Source organism: Mesoplodon mirus (genome assembly GCF_964341445.2).
Source record: "Mesoplodon mirus genome assembly, contig: HAP1_SCAFFOLD_893, whole genome shotgun sequence".
Classification (NCBI taxonomy): Eukaryota; Metazoa; Chordata; class Mammalia; order Artiodactyla; family Ziphiidae; genus Mesoplodon; species Mesoplodon mirus.
This window is the reverse complement of record NW_028295147.1, coordinates 135,289-153,122: the sequence shown is the minus strand read 5'-3', so window position 1 is coordinate 153,122 and position 17,834 is coordinate 135,289. Positions and strand designations below refer to the sequence as shown.

At 46.3% G+C, this 17,834-nt stretch overlaps 1 long non-coding RNA gene across 2 annotated transcripts in view; it reads left to right on the top strand.

Annotated features, from left to right (window-relative positions):
• Window positions 1–8,547: 8,547 nt before the first annotated feature.
• Window positions 8,548–17,834, top strand: part of LOC309797685 — a 117,552-nt gene continuing 108,265 nt past the window's right edge. The window contains exon 1 of one of the 2 annotated variants that reach the window (XR_014292776.1): window positions 8,548–9,064. This is a non-coding gene — a long non-coding RNA (uncharacterized lncRNA). The remainder of the gene's footprint in view (window positions 9,065–17,834) is intronic. The other variant, XR_014292777.1, reaches the window with a different exon arrangement.

The following is a 17,834-nucleotide window of genomic DNA, read 5'->3' as shown; positions in this document are numbered from 1 at the left end:
AGCAACCAGAGACATAAAAATGATACAGACAACAAGTGCTATGGTCATTCAAAGAAGGCATAGAATAGATACAACAAGGATCTCCTCTATGGCACAGGGAACTCTACTCAATATTTTGTAATAACTTATAAGGGAAAAGAATGTGAAAAAGGAATCACTGTGCTGTACACCTGAAAGTAACACAACATTGTAAATCAACTATACTTAAATTAAAAAACAAACAAACAGACAACAACAAAAAAAAACCAAAGAGGTCTTAGAAGTTTTTATGAGATTCCATAAGAGAAGCCAAATGAGGACGGGAGAGACGGCTTTTGAATCAATTCAGAGAAGTCACAGAGAAACTTGTCTTTGACCTGAACTTGAGTTTCCATTAAGATTGCAACGCAGGGATATTACAGATGAAGGTAATCACATAAACTTACTATACTGAAACTTGCAGAGGTTATGAGCGTTGTTCAAGATCCCAAAGCAGGTGCATTGTGGAATCAGAATTTTAAGTGAGGCCTAATGAACTAAAAACAAACAAAAGAACAAGCCCTTTCTGTGATACCATGTTGCCTTTGAAGCCGTTCTATTGGTGGGTTGGTAGAAACTGGTTCCAGTGTTTCTGGCAGGAATGACTAGCTCTGTCCCCCCACTGTCCCCCGCCCCCGAGTTGATCCTCAAAGTTTCCTTTAGAATGGACTTGCTAAAATGCAGACCTGCAAGTATTCATGACGCCTGTGTCCAATCATTTCTCCTGCCATTGCCTACTTCACTTCTGGATTATATGAACAATTCACTGTCTTCTTTTATGCTTTTCCCTCCTCCAAGAATTCCTTTCTCCCTGGGAAACCCACTTCATTTTTCAAACCTCAGTTTACATATTATGTCTTTTGTGCAGTCTTCTTTTGAGTGTTGTGATCACACGCTCCTTTTTGCTACCCTTGCACTTCTTCATTCCTGATTGCTGCACTCGCTACACTGTATTGTGATTGTATTTTTTACATATCTCTGTCTTCTCCTGGGCAACATTCCTTGGGGCCAGGGACTACCTTTTTTCATCTATTGATGTTGCCTTGGCATGTTACTTGTTGTGAAGTAGTTAGTTATAAAAATGAGATTTGATTAAATTGAAAATTGTTATGTACATATTAGTTATTATCATTTACAGATATAACAGGAAAAAATATTAATGTTGGTGCTGAAAGTTCACTGCTAGTAAATGGTGGTGGTACTTGACTTCACATATTATTTTCCCCACTATTTTATATCTTTCTACCTGATATGTCTTCTTTATTTCCACCTATGTTTCTTTATTACTACACCAAGAAAAACAGGGATAAGAGTAGGGCTAGGCCATACTTGGCTGGAATAGTAAAGAAATTGTGTGGGGTTTTGGTGAGAAAATCCTGAAGCATACAGGTCTGCATCTTCCCTTTGCTGCATGTGGAGGGTTCTGCTTCTAAAGACTTTTATTAGCAACTAATCAAGATGGGATTTTGGGTTTTTTTTTTTTTTGTGGTACGTGGGCCTCTCACTGTTGTGGCCTCTCCCGTTGCGGAGCACAGGCTCCGGACGTGCAGGCTTAGCAACCATGGCTCACGGGCCCAGCCGCTCCGAGGCATGTGGGATCTTCCCGGACCACTGCGCCACCAGAGAAGCCCAATCAAGATGCTTTTGCACAAGGCTCCTGATAAGCTTTTGGTATACTAAGAGTAAATCAGAGTTAACGTAGCTTCTGATTTCTTTTACATTGTCAATGTGGATGATCATTTTTTACTGCTGGGGGTGGTGGTGGTGGGGAGTGAGGGAATGTTCCTTTCCTGCTCGTGATGTTTTAGTCCTGTCAAGAGAGCTCGTAGGGTCCTATCAGCGCTGCTTCTTTACTGGCTCTGCCCCAGGGTGATCAAGTGACTTATATAGAAAGCTTGAAAAGAATTAAGCGTGCATGCTTGCCTTGACTAATTCTGTTCTCTCCCTTGAGAGTGTGAGTGAGTGTCTTCTGTTTCTCTCATTCTGTGTATTACTAGTTAGTAAATCTGCCCCATTCTGGGGTTCAGTTATGTGATCATTTCATTCAAACTGGATTCTCAAGCCAGGGTTATCAACAGTAACAGGAATATTCGGCCCTCCATCTTTTCTCTTATTTTCTAATTTATGCCAAACCAAATGGAATTAAGGCATTGTAGCTGCTGAAAGGTAATTAAAAGACCCTAACATTTGGTGCATTACCTGGGAACACTGAGAAATAAAAAGAAAGGAGCAGACATTTTGGAGAGGAAAATGCCCACATGGAAAATACTTTGGTACTGCCAAGGAAGGTATTCCAGTGCCTTGGTCTTTAATGTATGGTGGGATGTTGGGACCTTTGACTGTTTGAAAATATTTAAGTTTGTGCAGTAAACTGCTGAAGCCTAGAAAAGGTTTAAGACATGCTGTATTATTCTCCTGTGCTTATTGTAACATACTACCACAAACTTGGATGCTTAACACAATAGAAATTTACTATCTCACAGTTGTAGAGGCCAGAAGTCTGATATCAAGGTGTCAGCAAGGCTGCTCTCCCTACAGATGCTTTAGGGGAGATTCTATCCCTTGCCTCTTTCAGCTTCTGGTGGTTGCCAGCTTCCTTGGCTTGAGGCCACATCACTCAGTTTTTGTCTCTGTCTTCACATCACCTCCTTTCTGTGTCTGTATCTTCTCTTTTGTCTGTCTCAAATGTCCCTCTGCCCTTCTTGTATAATAAGGACAATTGTCATCCTATTTAGGACCCATCCAGATAATATAGGATGGAAATCCCATGTCAAGATCCTTAATGACATTTGTAAAAACATTTTTTTTTCAAATGAAGTAACCATCAAGGATGAGGACATGGATATATCCTTTTGGGGGCCACCATCCAACCCACTCTACCAGCCGTAAGATACTTTGATTTTGGCTGATGGCTACAGCTTATGGTGTGGGAAAGTGGCTGTTTCTTTCGAGCCACTTAAGTAAAGGTCTGACATAAAGAAAAGGGGCATTAGGGAGTTGCAGGTGACTGAGCAATACCTGGAGTGGAATGAATAAGGCACCTGGAGGGTCTTTAGTATACCTGGCACTTGACTTGAGAGTGTGCAGGAGTTTACAGGGCAGAAACGTCTCAGGCAGCTGTCCATCAGCCAGCTGCTGCAATAGCAGCCACAGCCAACTGTACCCTTCAGGTCCAGTTTTTCCCAAGCAGGCTTGACTGAGACAAAGACTCAATTGTAAGGAAAACATGTTTTATAGAACTTGTCGGCATTGACACATATGGTCTACCGTAGGCTCAAGTGACTCCCCTTACATGTGGACCCAAGCTGACACTGGATTTGTCAATTATGTTGGAGAAAGAAATGTTCTCTTCAAGGCAGCTGCCTTTGGTCTAGGCAGTTCCATAGCAGAAGGCAGTGAAAATGGCCATGGCGGCATAGGACTGTCAAATCTACGCCTCAGAACTGGAGGTGTCATGTCACTAGACAGAACCCATAATTAGTTCAGTACTGCAGTATGAACCACAAGGTCATCAAACAGGAAGGATAGCTCAAGAGTCCACGTGTGATAGATGCTCAGGGCTGTGCACTGCACATGGCAAATTCATGGTGACAAATCAACGTCAGGCTAAAAGATTCCTCCTGGTTCGAGGTTTGCAGGTCAGAAATTTCAAAGAAATGGCATAGACTAATGGACATCCTAATGAGGCTAAAACCAGAGACTTTCTCTTTCTCTCAAATGCCATTGAGTTTCTGCTATGTTCTTTGGTCAAATTCTGTACTGGATTCTGGGAACAAAAATGTGCCTAGTTTGACTCTTCTAGGAGTGGGGGATTGGCTTGCTTTTGAGATTGTTTTTAAATTTTGGGGATAGTGCTGTAAAATCAAATTGTATCGTAGTAACTCTTCAGACTCAGCATGGTTCATGAGAGGCTTGATAAACTGATAAAACAGCCAAGGCCCTGAGAGACCCAAACCCGTATCAGTCTGTTCTCTGTGTCTGTGAGTCTGTTTTTGTTTCGTAGACAAGTTCATTTGTGCCATATTTTAGATTTCACATATAAGTGAGATCATATATTTGTCTTTCTCTTTTGACTTACTTCACTTAGTATGATAATCTCTAGTCCATCCACGACGTTGCTGCAAATAGCGTTATTTCATTCTTTTTATGGCTGAATAATATTCCATGGTATATATGTACCACATCTTCTTTATCCATTCATCCATCAGTGGACATTTAGGTAGCTTCCACGTCTTGGCTATTGTAAATAGTGCTGCAGTGAACATTGGGGTGCATGTATCTTTTCTTTCTTTCTTTCTTTCTTTTTCTTTCTTTCTCTCTTTCTTTTTTTCTTGTCACAAGGCATGTGGGATATTAGTTCCCTGGCCAGAGATGGAACCCATGCTCCCTGCACTGGAAGCATGGAGTCTTAACCACTGGACCACCAGGGAAATCCCAGGGTTGTATGTATATTTTTGAATTAGAGTTTTCTCCGGGTCTATGCCCAGGAGTGGAATTGCGGGACCCTGTGGCAGCTGTATCTGTTCTCTGCATGTCTCACATCAACCACCTGCACTCCAATCCTTGCTCTCAACGTCATCTTCGGGGAACCCAACCTGTGACCGGGACCTTGACAAGAAGAAATGGCTCAGGGAAAAGCTACCTGCACAGGGAGGAGATAGAGGACATCGACCCTGGGGTGTGGCAGGGAGAGTGGGCACAGAGATTTGTCATTTCACCCCCGATACTCAGCCCTCCTGGCTGCCCCACTCTAGGTCACCTCGGGATACCCAGGTGACCCGGTTAGAGTCCCTGCCTGTGCAGGAATCTAGGGGCACCAGCGGGTCTGAATAATATTAGTGCAGGGTCTCCCCCACGGCACTGGGGTTATTTGGGGCGGGTCATCCTCTGCTGGGGGCCCCTCCTGGGCACTGTGTGGGGTTCAGCAGCATCCCTGGCCCCACCCATTTGATTCCAGGGGCCTCTCCACCCCAGTAGTGACCACCACAGATTTTCCCAGACATCACCAAAAAACTGGGGGAGGCGGGGGCAGGATGGCCCTGGGTGAGGACAGCTGTGTTGAAGCAACCAGCCTGGCCCAGGGCAAGGTCTGCCCCAATCCCGTCAGAGGCTGCATTTAGAACTGCCCCTTTCCTCTCCCACCTCCCCTGCCCTGCAGTGGTCTCCGAGACATCATCCCCATGTAATCCATCACACCTTCTCAGTTTACTGTCCCCAGCACCTAGAGGAGTGTCTGATGTGTAGTAAATGCTTCATAAATACTTGCTGAATAAAGGAGTTGAATAAAGGGATGAGTGGATGAATGAATGAAGGTTACCATGGAAGGAGGGGTGAGATTCCCTTTCTGGCTCTCGGGGGTTGGGAGATCAAGTGAGAGATCCATGCTAAATAGGCTGACCAGCCTTCTGGGGTTCCCCGGAATGAGGGTTTCCCCACAGTTCCAGCGCTCAAACCTGAGCGGTCCTGGGCAAACTGGGGGTGGGTGTTGGTCACCCTATGTAAACAGTAACAATTCCAACTGCAATAGCAATGGCCAAGGACCTCTAGGGTCTTACTGACCAGGCAGAGTTCTTTACCTGGCGGGGAAAGTGACACAGGAGGGAGGGAGGAGTCTAAGGAAGAACATCCCACACGACAATGTGTGCCAATGGCCCTGGGCCCAAGGTCACACCTGACCAGGGCTTGCTTTTTGTTTTCTCTAATTTACTTTTTCCCACGTGGGTATGCAATTGTCCGAATGCCATTTATTGAAAACTCCTTCATTTCCCCACTTTCTGTCATATCAGGTTCTCACATATCTCCTTCTGGACCTTTATTCTATACCATAGAGCTGTACGTCCCATCCTTGCACCACTAGGGATGTTTCATCACTCTAACGTTATTTTTTATTCATTTATTTTTTTGGCCGTGCCGTGCGGCATGTGGGATTTTATTTCCCTGACCAGGGATCGAACCCGCGCCCCCTGCAGTGGAAACTCGGAGTCTTAATCGCTGGACCTCCAGGGAAGTCCCCAGGGCTTGCTCTGACATCCATCGAATGGTGGCGGGTGGACTCGGGGAGCAGCTGTCTGTGAGCCATCCTGTGTAGAAATGCAGGGTGGAGGGCAGGACAGCTGGAGCGGGAGGGGAAGAGGCGGAGGAGGGAGGGAGGGAGGGCGGGCGAGAGACAGACAGAGAGTTTCCGGAGACAATAGCTCTGGCCATGTCCTAGGGCATGAAAGCTGAAAATAGCTCCTAGTGCCCTGAGCCTTGGAGCCGCAGCCTGTGAGCCAGGGTGACTGGCTCTCCTCCCTGGTGTGTGTGTGTGTGGGTAGCTCTGGGCTTCTCAGGCTGGGAATGGGATGCACGGAGCAGGGACGGAGTAGGGACCCTTCTCTCTGGGACCTCGCGAGCCAGCCTTAGCTCACAAAGCTGAGCCACTCCTGGCCCTACGAGTGGGGGGCTTATCCTCCCTGTCCCCTGGATCACACCGCCTCACACACAACTTCCCCATGTGTGCTCCCAGCAGCCAAGAGAATCTGTTTTTAAAAGATTTGGGGGAGGGGGGTAAACATACAAACAAGAGCAGAATGGATACTTTTTCAGAATGGGAATGGCTCTGTGTAACCCCACCCCCAGGGAAACCACAGTCCTGACCTCTAACACCCTTGACGAGTCAGCCTTGGTCTGGGCTTGCGGACCCATGGAAGCTTCCTCATCCCCTCTTTCAGACCCTGTCTCTCCCTCAGCATCTTTGTGAGAAGCACCTGGGAAAGTGGAACTGCTAGGCTGTACTGCTGCTAGAACTCCACCTGGGCTCCACCAGGCTCCAGCCCCCCGCCCTGTGCACCTCTCTGACCCTGAGGCACCTCAACTGGTAGGAGCGGCATCACCTTCCCTCCCAGGACTTGTGACACTTAAGGGAGACACCGAAAAGACAAGCGTTTGGCTCCCTGGCTGGCAAAGAGCAGGTGCTCAATTGTCATAAGTGTCTGTATCAGTGAGGCTTCTCCAGACAAACAGAATCCATAGGGTGTGTGTGTGTATATACACACACACACATACACATGTACACGCATACAAAAATATACAGCTGTGTATATATGCAGTATGCATACAGACATATACACATATAGTATATGCAATACACACATACATATATACACACATATGTAAAATGCATCGTTTGTATATATACAGTATGTATACACACATACAATACACATATACATATACACTATACATACACACATAAAATGCATAGTTTGTATATATACAGTATGTACACATGCATATAACATATGCAATAGACACACCTAGTACATATATATCATACATATATACACACATACAAAGATATTTAGATGTGTATATATACAGTATACATACATATATAATATATGCAATACACGTACATACATATAGACACATATATACACCTACATATAAAAGCATGTAGCATAAAAATATATATGTACTGTACATATAAATTCATCATATCTATACATATATATCATATATATAAGATATATACGCATACATATACACAATGTATACACACACATACACACCTATGTGTAAATATGCGCATGTACATACACATATAAATACATATGCAAGTGTGTCTATATATAGTATATATATATATACATATAATACCTATGCAACATATACACATACAGGTATACAACATATATACACACCTATATATAAATATACACTGTATACATACATACGTACAGCGTACATACACTGTATATATACACACACCCATATATCAATATATGGGTGTGTGTATATATACAGCATGTTCACATTTATGATATGTATACTATATATATACACATACATACATGTATACAATATATACACACAAATATATAGGCTTGTATGTATACTGTATATAGTACTTACACATATAATACAAACGCACGCACATATAAACATGTGTGTACATATATATAATATGTATACACATATACAAATTAATAGGCTTGTATATATTCAGTATTTTTACATATATAGTTTTGTTTTAAGGAGTTGACTCATGTGACTGTGAGGCAGGCAAGTCCAGGCAGGACTCTGGGCTGGAGACACAGGGAAGAGCTGATGTCCCAAGGCCACTGGAGGAACAGTTCCCTCTTTCTAGGGAACCTCATTTTTCTCTCCAGTCCTTCAACTGATGGACGAGGCCCACCCACGCCGCGGCATTGACAGTCTCCTTTACGCAAAGTGGACCAATTTCAGTGTTAATCTCTTGTGAAAAATACCTTCCTGGCCACATCTGGAATAATGTTTGTGGTTGCCGGGGCCCCACGCAGTGCGCACATGAGATTAACCATCCCCGTGGCGATGATGACACTTTATTTTCTCCCTTGACCATTGTCCCTACTATTCCAATTAAAATGGCAGTGCCACGAGGGCAGGGCATTTCCTTTTTTGCCAGTACTGAGCGTCCGCGGTCTGGTGCCTAGCATAGGCTAAATACACGGCATTTTTGTGAACAGAAGCCGGGATTCCAGCTGTCATATTTAATGAGGAATTATAGTCTTCTTATTGGGGGGGGGTTCACGGTACGTCAAGGGCGGGAGTCGAACCCGCCACCCCAGGCCCCGAGGGGTCTCCTCGGGTCCCCACTTCGGGCCGGTGGGTGTGGCTGGGGGCAGCCGAAGACGTGCGTGCGTGCGTGCGTGAGAGCGGGCGTGTCCACAGGGTGGGCCGCGCGCGCCGCGAGTGGTTCGGCCCGGTCCCCGGCTCATTGTGCTCGCCTCACGCAGGCCTGAGTTCGCAGCAGCGCTGGAGGCCCGGGGCCTGTGACCACAAAGAGGGAGCCGGGGGCCGGACGGGAGCGCGGCGGAGGCGGCTGAGGCCCAGGCCAGGCCCCCTCCCCACTGCCCGCCTGCCTGTTTGCCCCGCCCCCGCCGGCGGCGCCGCGCCCCTCCCCCAACCGGCAGATTAGCACGGTGCGGGGGCGGCGCGCGAAGACATGGGGGAGAAGCTGGAGCTGAGGCTGGAATCGCTCGTGGGGGCCGAGCCCGCCGTCTGCCCGTGGCCGCTGCCGGTCTACGTAAGTGCCACCCGTCCCCTCCTCCCGGACCCCCGCCCCTCTTCCCCCACGGCGGGCGCTGAGCCCACCGAGAAACGGAGCGACTCGAGTCGCCAGACCTTCTTTGGAGCCCCCCTTCCCGCCCCGCCGTGGTTCTCCGCGGCCTTTTCCAGCCCCCGCGCGCAGGGTGGGCAGAGGGGAGCCGGCGCCGGCCGGGGGCGCAGACTCGGCCGCGGGGACCCCGGGCTTCTGAGGGGCGCCCGAGCCGGTCTGCGGTTGGCTCTGCAGGGCTGGGGACCCCGGTCTCCCCGGGCCTGGACTGCCGGCGGGCTTGCCCTTCTGTACTTTAGGATTTGACATGTAGGGTTTCTTTTGCCTGGTAGTTTATTCTTAGCGCTGTCAACGTGCTTAGGTTTGTTTTTTTTTTTTTTTTTTTTTTTTTGAGGGCACCCTTTCCTCCCTCTCTCCAGTTTTTTGTGTTTCTGTTTTGTTTTGTTTTAGTTAGGCATTTTGTCCCTCTGATCTTGAGTGGGTGGGCTGGCAGGACACTTGGAGAGGAGGCGTGCTGTCCCCTGATCTTGAGTGGCCTTTGGAAAATGACACGCCAAAGGGAAATTTACACACAAGTCCGGTGATTGCAGAAATGCAGGGTGTCCGGCCAGGTGGGCGCCCGGCCTCTCGTCCCCTGTGGCGGCGTGGTGCGCGTGTACCTTGTCTCAGGGTTTACGCTTGGGCCCCGCAGCCCACCTTCCGGAGGGAAAACGCAGCGGGCGGCTTGGGCCGGCGCCCTTTCGTGCGCTCAGCTTGCGGGGGACCGGCCTCCAGGCGACCCGGCGGGGAAGCCCGCGCGACCCGCGCGTGTGTGTCAGTTTTGTGGAAAGTGTGTCGCGGCCGGGGTCGGGACGCTGGGACCGCCTGGAGCCGATGTTGACTCCGAGCCCCGGTTCTCCGCAGTTATCTGAGGTCCGAGGGTTTCCAGCCCTCCACTGCGCACTGGCGCTTTCTATTTTTGCCCTTCCTGTGCCTGGAGGCGCGGCTGAGCCTGGTCTCTGGCTTTTCCGGTTGGGTAACTCCAGGCGGCCCGGGTGGGCGGCCTGAGCAGCAGTGGGCCGGGCGGGGAGACATGCCAGGGGAGGGAAACTGAAAGTGGGGAGAACCTTCAGAACTCCAGCTGATCCACTTGCCTCGCCTCCCCGCCCCTCTTACTGCATTTGTCATGCAGGGGATGGCTGGCCGGCACATTTTTCAAAATGTACGAATTTGTGTGTCCTTAGTAGCCGTGAAGCATAGTTCACTTGTAGTGCACAGTTGTGGGAGTTTTGATCGCCATCAGGCGGCAGAGCAATCCTGTCATCCTATTTGCTGCCCTTTGGCGCCAGGGTGCCTCTAGCCTCTTGGCCACTAATCTCCTCTCCGTCCCTAAGGTTTTGGCTTTTCCAGAAAGTCAGATAAACGGAACAACAGCATGTAGCTTTTTGATTCTGGCTGCTTTGGCTCAGCAAAACCTATGCGAGATTCCTCCCGGGTTTGTTTTTTTTGCTGTTGTTTTAAATATTTATTTAGGTAGTTATTTACTTGGCTGTGCTGGGTCTTAGTTGCGGCACATGGGATCTTCATTGCCGCGTGCAGTATGTTTTAGTTGCGGCGTGGGGGATCTAGTTCCCTGAGCAGGGATGGACCCCGGGCCCCTTGCATTGGGAGTGTGGAGTCTTAGCCACTGGACCACCAGGGAAGTCCGTCATCCCTGTTGTTGCGGGTATGAGAAGCCACTCCTTTTTCTGGCTGTGTTGTATTCCATTTTCCGTTTGTCCATTCGCGTGCGGGTGGCAGGACTTGTGGGATGTTTCCAGTTTTGAGGGGATCAGGAATAAAGCTGCTGTAAACATTCCAGGGCAGGTTTCCATGTGAACTTGGGTTTTTACCTCACTTGAGAAAATACTCAGGAGTGGGACTGGGGTCTGTGCTAAGTGTATGTTTAACACCCCTTCTGCATCTTAGAAATTGGTATTTTTGAATATTGGAAGAGTTTAGAAATCCACTGTGACCCAGCACCCAGGCACTTGAAACGAAGTTGAAAGTTCATCTGGAGATGGTCACGTTGTCGCCGTCACTGTCTTTTCTTCGAGGCAGAGCAAGGCCACAGATGTGTAACCCTTGTAAGGAAGGCCTCATGTGTCCAGGCCGTGGCAGGACCTGGCTATCTATAGTGGTGGGCGGTTCTGCAGTGGAGAGCGTCTTTCCCTTGCTGGCCAGACCTCGCTTGGCAGGGTGCGGGGTGTGCTGCCTGCCTGGCCGGGCGCTCTTTCTGCCGGTCAGCAGCCGTTCCTGGTGTGTCTGTCCTACTACCAGGCAGGCGGTCAGGGGCCCTAGTGACGTGCTCAGCGAGCCGCAGCCTTCCTAAAGCTTTGCGGGTAATGTCTGCTACCCTCCCATTTCCCTGCTGAGGAATTTTGCTTTCTCATGGGAAGTGAGGGGCCAGTACTTTATAAGAGTTCATATTTTGTGATGACTCGATGCTGAATACATTAAGAAAATGGGCTCCTTCCAGAAGGTTAACTTCTCAGAAGGTCACATTTCGCACGTGACTGCACGTTTGAAATGAGTGAGCTTGTTTGTTCATGGATTCATTCATTCTGCAAGCACCTCCTGGATATTTACAGTGAGTGTTCCAGGGGGCGCGGAGGACAGTAGACAGTATTTTTTTTTTTTGAATTTTATTTTATTTTTTTATACAGCATGTTCTTATTAGTCATCAATTTTATACACATCAGTGTATACACGTCAATCCGAGTCGCCCAGTTCAGCACACCACCATCCCCACCCCCGACGGCTTTCCTCCCTTGGTGTCCATACGTTTGTTCTCTACATCCGTGTCTCAACTTCTGCCGTGCAAACTGGTTCATCTGTTTGAGACAGCTTTGTACTTCCCGCTTCCAGGGGCTCTTGTGTGGGCGCTGCGAAGCGGGGTTTTAGATGGTGCAAGGTGAAGGGTGGGCACTAGAACCGGTGCCCAGTGTCCGGGTGTGCGTGCGCTAGATGGGGCGTGTGGCCTAGGACTCCTGCCGGCTCGGTGACCCCGGCCGAGTGCTCTAAGGCTTCTAGGTCTCAGTATTCTCATCTGTAGCATGGGCTGAACAGGACTCACTCTCTCTGGAGGTTACAAGGTCGAACTGTGTTAATGCTTGTAGACCCTACAATGTAGAACACTTAGGACAGTTTGGAGCATCGTTAATTGTTCCACAGATATTACCTGGTCTGTTGAACGACTTTGCCTGGTACACGCCAAAGCGATTAGGAAATTGGTATATCCCAGCTTCATTTCCTTTCCATTAAAACAGGGCTCAGGAAAAAAAAATCTGTTTTTCAGTAGTCGTATCATATAGTGGAAAGAACACTGGTGTGAAGGCAGCCTAGGGTTTGAATTCCAGGGCTTATGCTGTCTGTGGCCTGGGCAGGTTACTTTTGAACTGCAATCCCCACACTTGTAAAATGACATTAAAAACCACTCTTTCTGTGGGTTCTTAGAATTAATTAAGCAGGTTATGTGTGTAAAGTATCCTGGCACTTGAATGAGTTGTCAGAACCAAGGGCTGCTGGAGACGATGCTTCCGCCCTAGGTAATCTCCCCTTCTACTGGGCGGCAGGTAAGCACAAGCACAGTAGTCAGTGCTCTGGAAGAAGTGAGTTCTGGTGCTACAGAGCACAGAATCTTTCTTTTTAATTTAATTATTATTTTATATTGGAGGATAGTTGATTTACAATATTGTGTTAGTTTCAGGCGTACAGTAAAGTGATTCCGTTATACATATATCCATTCCTTTTCAGATTCTTTTCCCGTACAGTTTGTTCCAGGCCATGGTGTAGAGTTCCCTGTGCTGTGCAGTAGGTCCTTGTTGATGATCTGTTTGATATAGAGTCGTGTGTCTATGTTAATGCCAAAGTCCTAATGTATCCCTCCCCCCCCCCAACCTTCCCCCTTTGCAGAGCACAGAATCTTGGAAGGGAAAGTTCAGGGTAGGCTTCTTGGAGGAGGTGCCATCCTTTCTAAGGATATGTAGAAGCTCCTGGGGTGGCAGGAGGGAGCAGTGTGTGTCAAAGTTTGAGAAATATAAGAAAATATGGCAAAACTAAGGTATAGGACTCAAACTCAGGGTTTGGGAAAGAAATGAGAGTTGATACTGGAAACCTAGTGGGGCCCAACAGAACGGGGCCTTGTTTGTCCTGTCAGAAGTTTAGATGTTTATCCTGAAGGCTGTGGGAAACCCTAAAGAACAGTGAGATGGACTTCTGGTTTAGAGACTCACTTGGACCTCCATGTGCAAGGCACTTGATTGGGTGCAGGGTGAATTGTAATCTAAGGTTCCCACTTAAGTTATAAAAGGTTGGACTGGATTTTGCAGATCTGAGAGAGAATGGGTGGGGCCTGGTGACCAGTTAGAAAAGGGAGGGCAGCAAGCGCGGGTGACAGTTTACAGCTGCATCTTTTTGAGAGATACAGAGCACAGTAGGAAGGTATTGGGGGTGGGGAGAGGATCTTACTTCATCTTCAGTGCTTTAGAGGGGCCTGGTAGACAGGTCTGGGCCCAAGGTTCAGATGTGGGCTTTTGGGGAGGAGAGGTGTTTGAAGGCATGGGAGAGACTTAGGTTACCCACAAGAAGATCCAAAGAATCATAGGTCTGAGGGCTTTTTAAGTGGGTATACTGAGGAAGTTTATAAGCTGAAAGAAAGCAGCCAGCAGAGAAAGGGTGTGGAGATCTAGGAGAGGAAATGATTGTTCATTTGTTTTCAAAAAGCTGAATACTTATCGTGTGCCTGGCCCTTTTCTAGGATCTGGGGTTCTCACCATGTGTTACTTCTTCTGCAAGGACAGTTCAACTCATTCCCTGGTGAAGAGAAGTCAGATTATTCTTTGCATCCCATTCAGGTGTAGGAACTGTTCTGTACCTCTGAAGGGACTTTACTTAACCAGAGTAATAAGTTAGAAATCAAAAGAAGTTAGAGCTGGAAGGGACCTTAAAAGCCACTGTACTTAATTTTGCCTAATATTTTACATTGATTGTAAGAAAAATGCAGAGCCCATTCTCTTCAGAATTCCTTCACTGAACTTTCTTTATGACTTTCATCCAGTGGGTCTAGCTTGTAAATTTTGGCCTCCTCCTAAATTTGCTTCTTCATCCACATTACATTTTGCCCCGACTCTGGCAGAAACTCCTGGGTGGTTTTGCGGCCCCTGGTCTCAGTTCCTCTAAGTTCATCTGCCTACTCGGGTTGAGTGATCTTCTAACATGACAAGATATGCCTGAAATAATGCTGCTAATGGCTTGCCCACACAGAGTTAGTGCATACTAGCCGCCCAGCGTGTGCTCTGCACAGAAGCCTGTAATCTGAACTGTGCTTTGCCAAGCCTCCTGGGGCTCTTTGGCCCTGAGGAAGGGGAGCTTTTTGTGATCACTCCCTTTATCTAGTCGGTCCTTCAGCTGCGGGGCGCCTTTTTCTCATCAGCGGAGGCACCCTTACTCAGCCAGTGGTAGCCCCAGGCCTCATCACCTGTGGGATACAAGCCATGCTCTCTCCCAGGCTTGCTTGGGCCAACATCTCTATTTTCATTTCTGTCTCTTCTCACACTTGGACCCCTGGTCTTTAGTCATCCCCACCTGCAGTATTTACAGTGCCCAGCAGGTGTCAGGCTTGAGTGTCTTTGCACAGGTGCTCCCTGTGCAGCTAATGCACCTCCTACTCCACCTCTGCGTAGCCTCATCTTTCCAGACTGTACTTCAGGGTTATCATGAAGCCGTCACTTAGATACAACTTTTGGCCTCCATAGGCACTTCTGTGCTTTATCTCATGTGATTGAAATTTTGACTTTATAGATCTTCCTCCTTAATGAGGCTTTAAGGACAGGAGTCATTTCTAATCCTTAGCACAGAGCAGATGCTTTTTAAAGGTGATAAAATGTATGGTTTAAATGACTCATTTTACAATAATTTTGCTTTAGCTTCTGATAGAAATAAAGTTTCCGGATGTTGTGTTCCTGCAATAAGAAATAAAGATGTGACCTTCCAGTTGTGTAAAGCCCATCAATGCTGTGTAAGTGCGTCAGGTGCGCTAAGGAACGTGGAGCCAAGTGGGCTAGTTGTGAGAGAGAGAGACTTAACTATGTTAACAAAGGTAAGCCTTCATTGTGTCCTGCCAACATTTGACAGTTGCTTTTGGGCAAACTAAATTTATAAAATTTTAAACTGTTCCTCCCCATTAAAGGGATTGAATATTTGGCCACTTTGGTGCACCTGTGTCTTGCGAATTGTCCAATTGGAGATGGAGGTTTAGAAAGTGAGTTTCAGTCTTGTTTAAGTCTCTTCCCATCAGACTGGTCTCGTGATTTCCTACACACCATGTTACTTCCTGTCTACCTTTCCTTGGTGTTGTTCATGCGTGGATTGTCTCCTGTACCTGCTCAAACCTTGGTCCATTCTCATTTGTACTATGGAAGTTTGTCATGCCGGATACTGTCAGAACTAATTTTACTTAAGTTTGTGTTAAGGTGCAAAGCACACGTTTTGTATATTATCTGTTTTTTTGTGTTTGCTTATATTTTTATGGTTTCTCTTCAAGAAATATTATGAGTAGGGAAATAACAAGACGTAAAGAGAAAAAAGTCATCATTCTCTTTTAAGTTGTTAGAACACCTACCTGCAATCATAATGCACTGTGGTATGTGTTAAAATAGGAAATATGTGTCATGTCCCGTAGGAGCAGGAAAGTCAGTGGTGTTAGTGAGGGTGTGTCATGGAAGTAATCACAAAGCAGGTGACTGCTGGTTGGGGTCCTGAAACATTAGCGTGTGTTCCCTGTGTCCAGTAGTGGTCTGGAGAGGTCAGGAAGCGTGCCTTTCAATTTGAGGGAACAGAGGGTTTGAGGTCCTCTCTGTTCTATTGCTCTAGTATAGTATACTGCATAGCAGCTCATAAAATACTGTGTTTATAGTTGATATTTAAATCGCTGATTGATCATCAAGATTGGGATGTATCATTGGAAATGAAAATAGGAAGAGTCTTATGCTTTTTAGGTTTTTCCTTTTTTTCCAATGTCTCAGAAGGCTCTTTGATGGGGGACTTTTTATTCTCCCATACAATTGCATGAATACTTATACCCTGGCACTTATTTTAATGGCATTTTCAATTTATAAATGTCTCTGAAACACATACTGTAAACTATTTGAGGGTAATGACCATGGCCATTGATGACACATCTTAAATGTGCATCGTGTTAATATTTGAGTGTCAGGTGGTCTACCATCAGTGCTTCCTTTCACCCAGTTTTCTTCCTCATTTCCTTCTCCAAATTTGTCTCATTTTTCTACTCTCCCTTTTGCTTCTCTATTCTTGCTTTCTCTTTCCCATTGCATGTGTCATTCTTCTTCTTTTTCTTCTTCTCCTTCTGACTTCATTATTATGGCCAACCAAAACCTTTTCTAGGATTGTCTCTATCTTCCTTTCCTCTTCATTGCCATCCACAAACTCTTAGAGAATATTCTTGCTTGACTCCCTTACTTCCTAGCATACCCATGTACTTCCTGGTCACTTTAGAACATTGAAAAGGGTTGGAATTTTTAAAAATAGGTAATTATAATCAGTCTTCTTTCACCTCTGGCATAAGACTCTTCTTCCTCAATCTGACTATTCTTAAATCTAGAAGTACTCCAGCTCATTGGTCTCCCTTACCCCCATGTTCAGGCCAAAGAACTTGTGAAACCTTAGCCCTGTTTAATACTTGAATTTATCAAAACATAAGAGGGCTAATTCTGCCTAAGGGCACCAAAGAAGAACAAAGATGCCACAAATAAACGTTTAGTCCAGATTTATAATGGACTCTTAAGTGCCTAGTTGAGTGCTAACCGTTAACTCACTTGAACACCAGGGAGGTCATGACACAAACTAACATGTTAATTGTGTAGACACTTCACTTCACCATTCCTCAATGTAGCTGATAAACTGCATCCAGTTAGCTTAAATAACATGAATGATGAATTTCCCTGTGTATATAAATTGGGAGTTTCTAAAGTTTTCTTTTTCCCTTTGTACAACTACTGACTGGCACCTCGCTTGGTCAGTGCAATAGGAAATGATGACTAAGAAACACATTGTCTCAATATCAGTGGACATAATGTCCTAGTAGTCTATAAAAATCTCAAAATTCTTAATCTAAAAGGTAGGTCTGCCAATCTTATATCCTTTTCCTTTGTTAACGTAAGTATCCAATCTATGAAGGTCTCAGTTTCCTTACTTAGAATACGAGGTGGATAGATTTGCTAATATCTAGGGACCTTTCCAATTTTAATATTCCCTAGTTATAAGGGCTGAGCCAAATACAATGGCTCCCTTAATCATTAACCTCGCTCATGATGAAAGTTATCAGCAAGTTCTACTTGTAAGAGATCAAACATTCATATCCATGTATATTGTAGCACATTGACTTTTACAGAACTCCAAGTAACACAACATAGTTACATTCATAGACTTAAGGTCACTGTGGTATACTTTACAATTTTTCTTTTCCCTAGGAAGGAAATGTAGATTCCTAGGAAGGGATTTCTTTCTCTGCCTTTCAGTAATGTAAGCCTTTTATTATCTCTTGGATCCTAAAAATGGGTAGGGTTTTGGCAGGTGGAGCTTAGGACAGACATTCCAGGTGACAGGGACAACAGGAGAAAGGGCAGAAGGAAGAATGGATTTTCAGAAAGACTTGATATCTTACATGATGAGAGCAGCATTTCACAATCTCTGTCCTGCA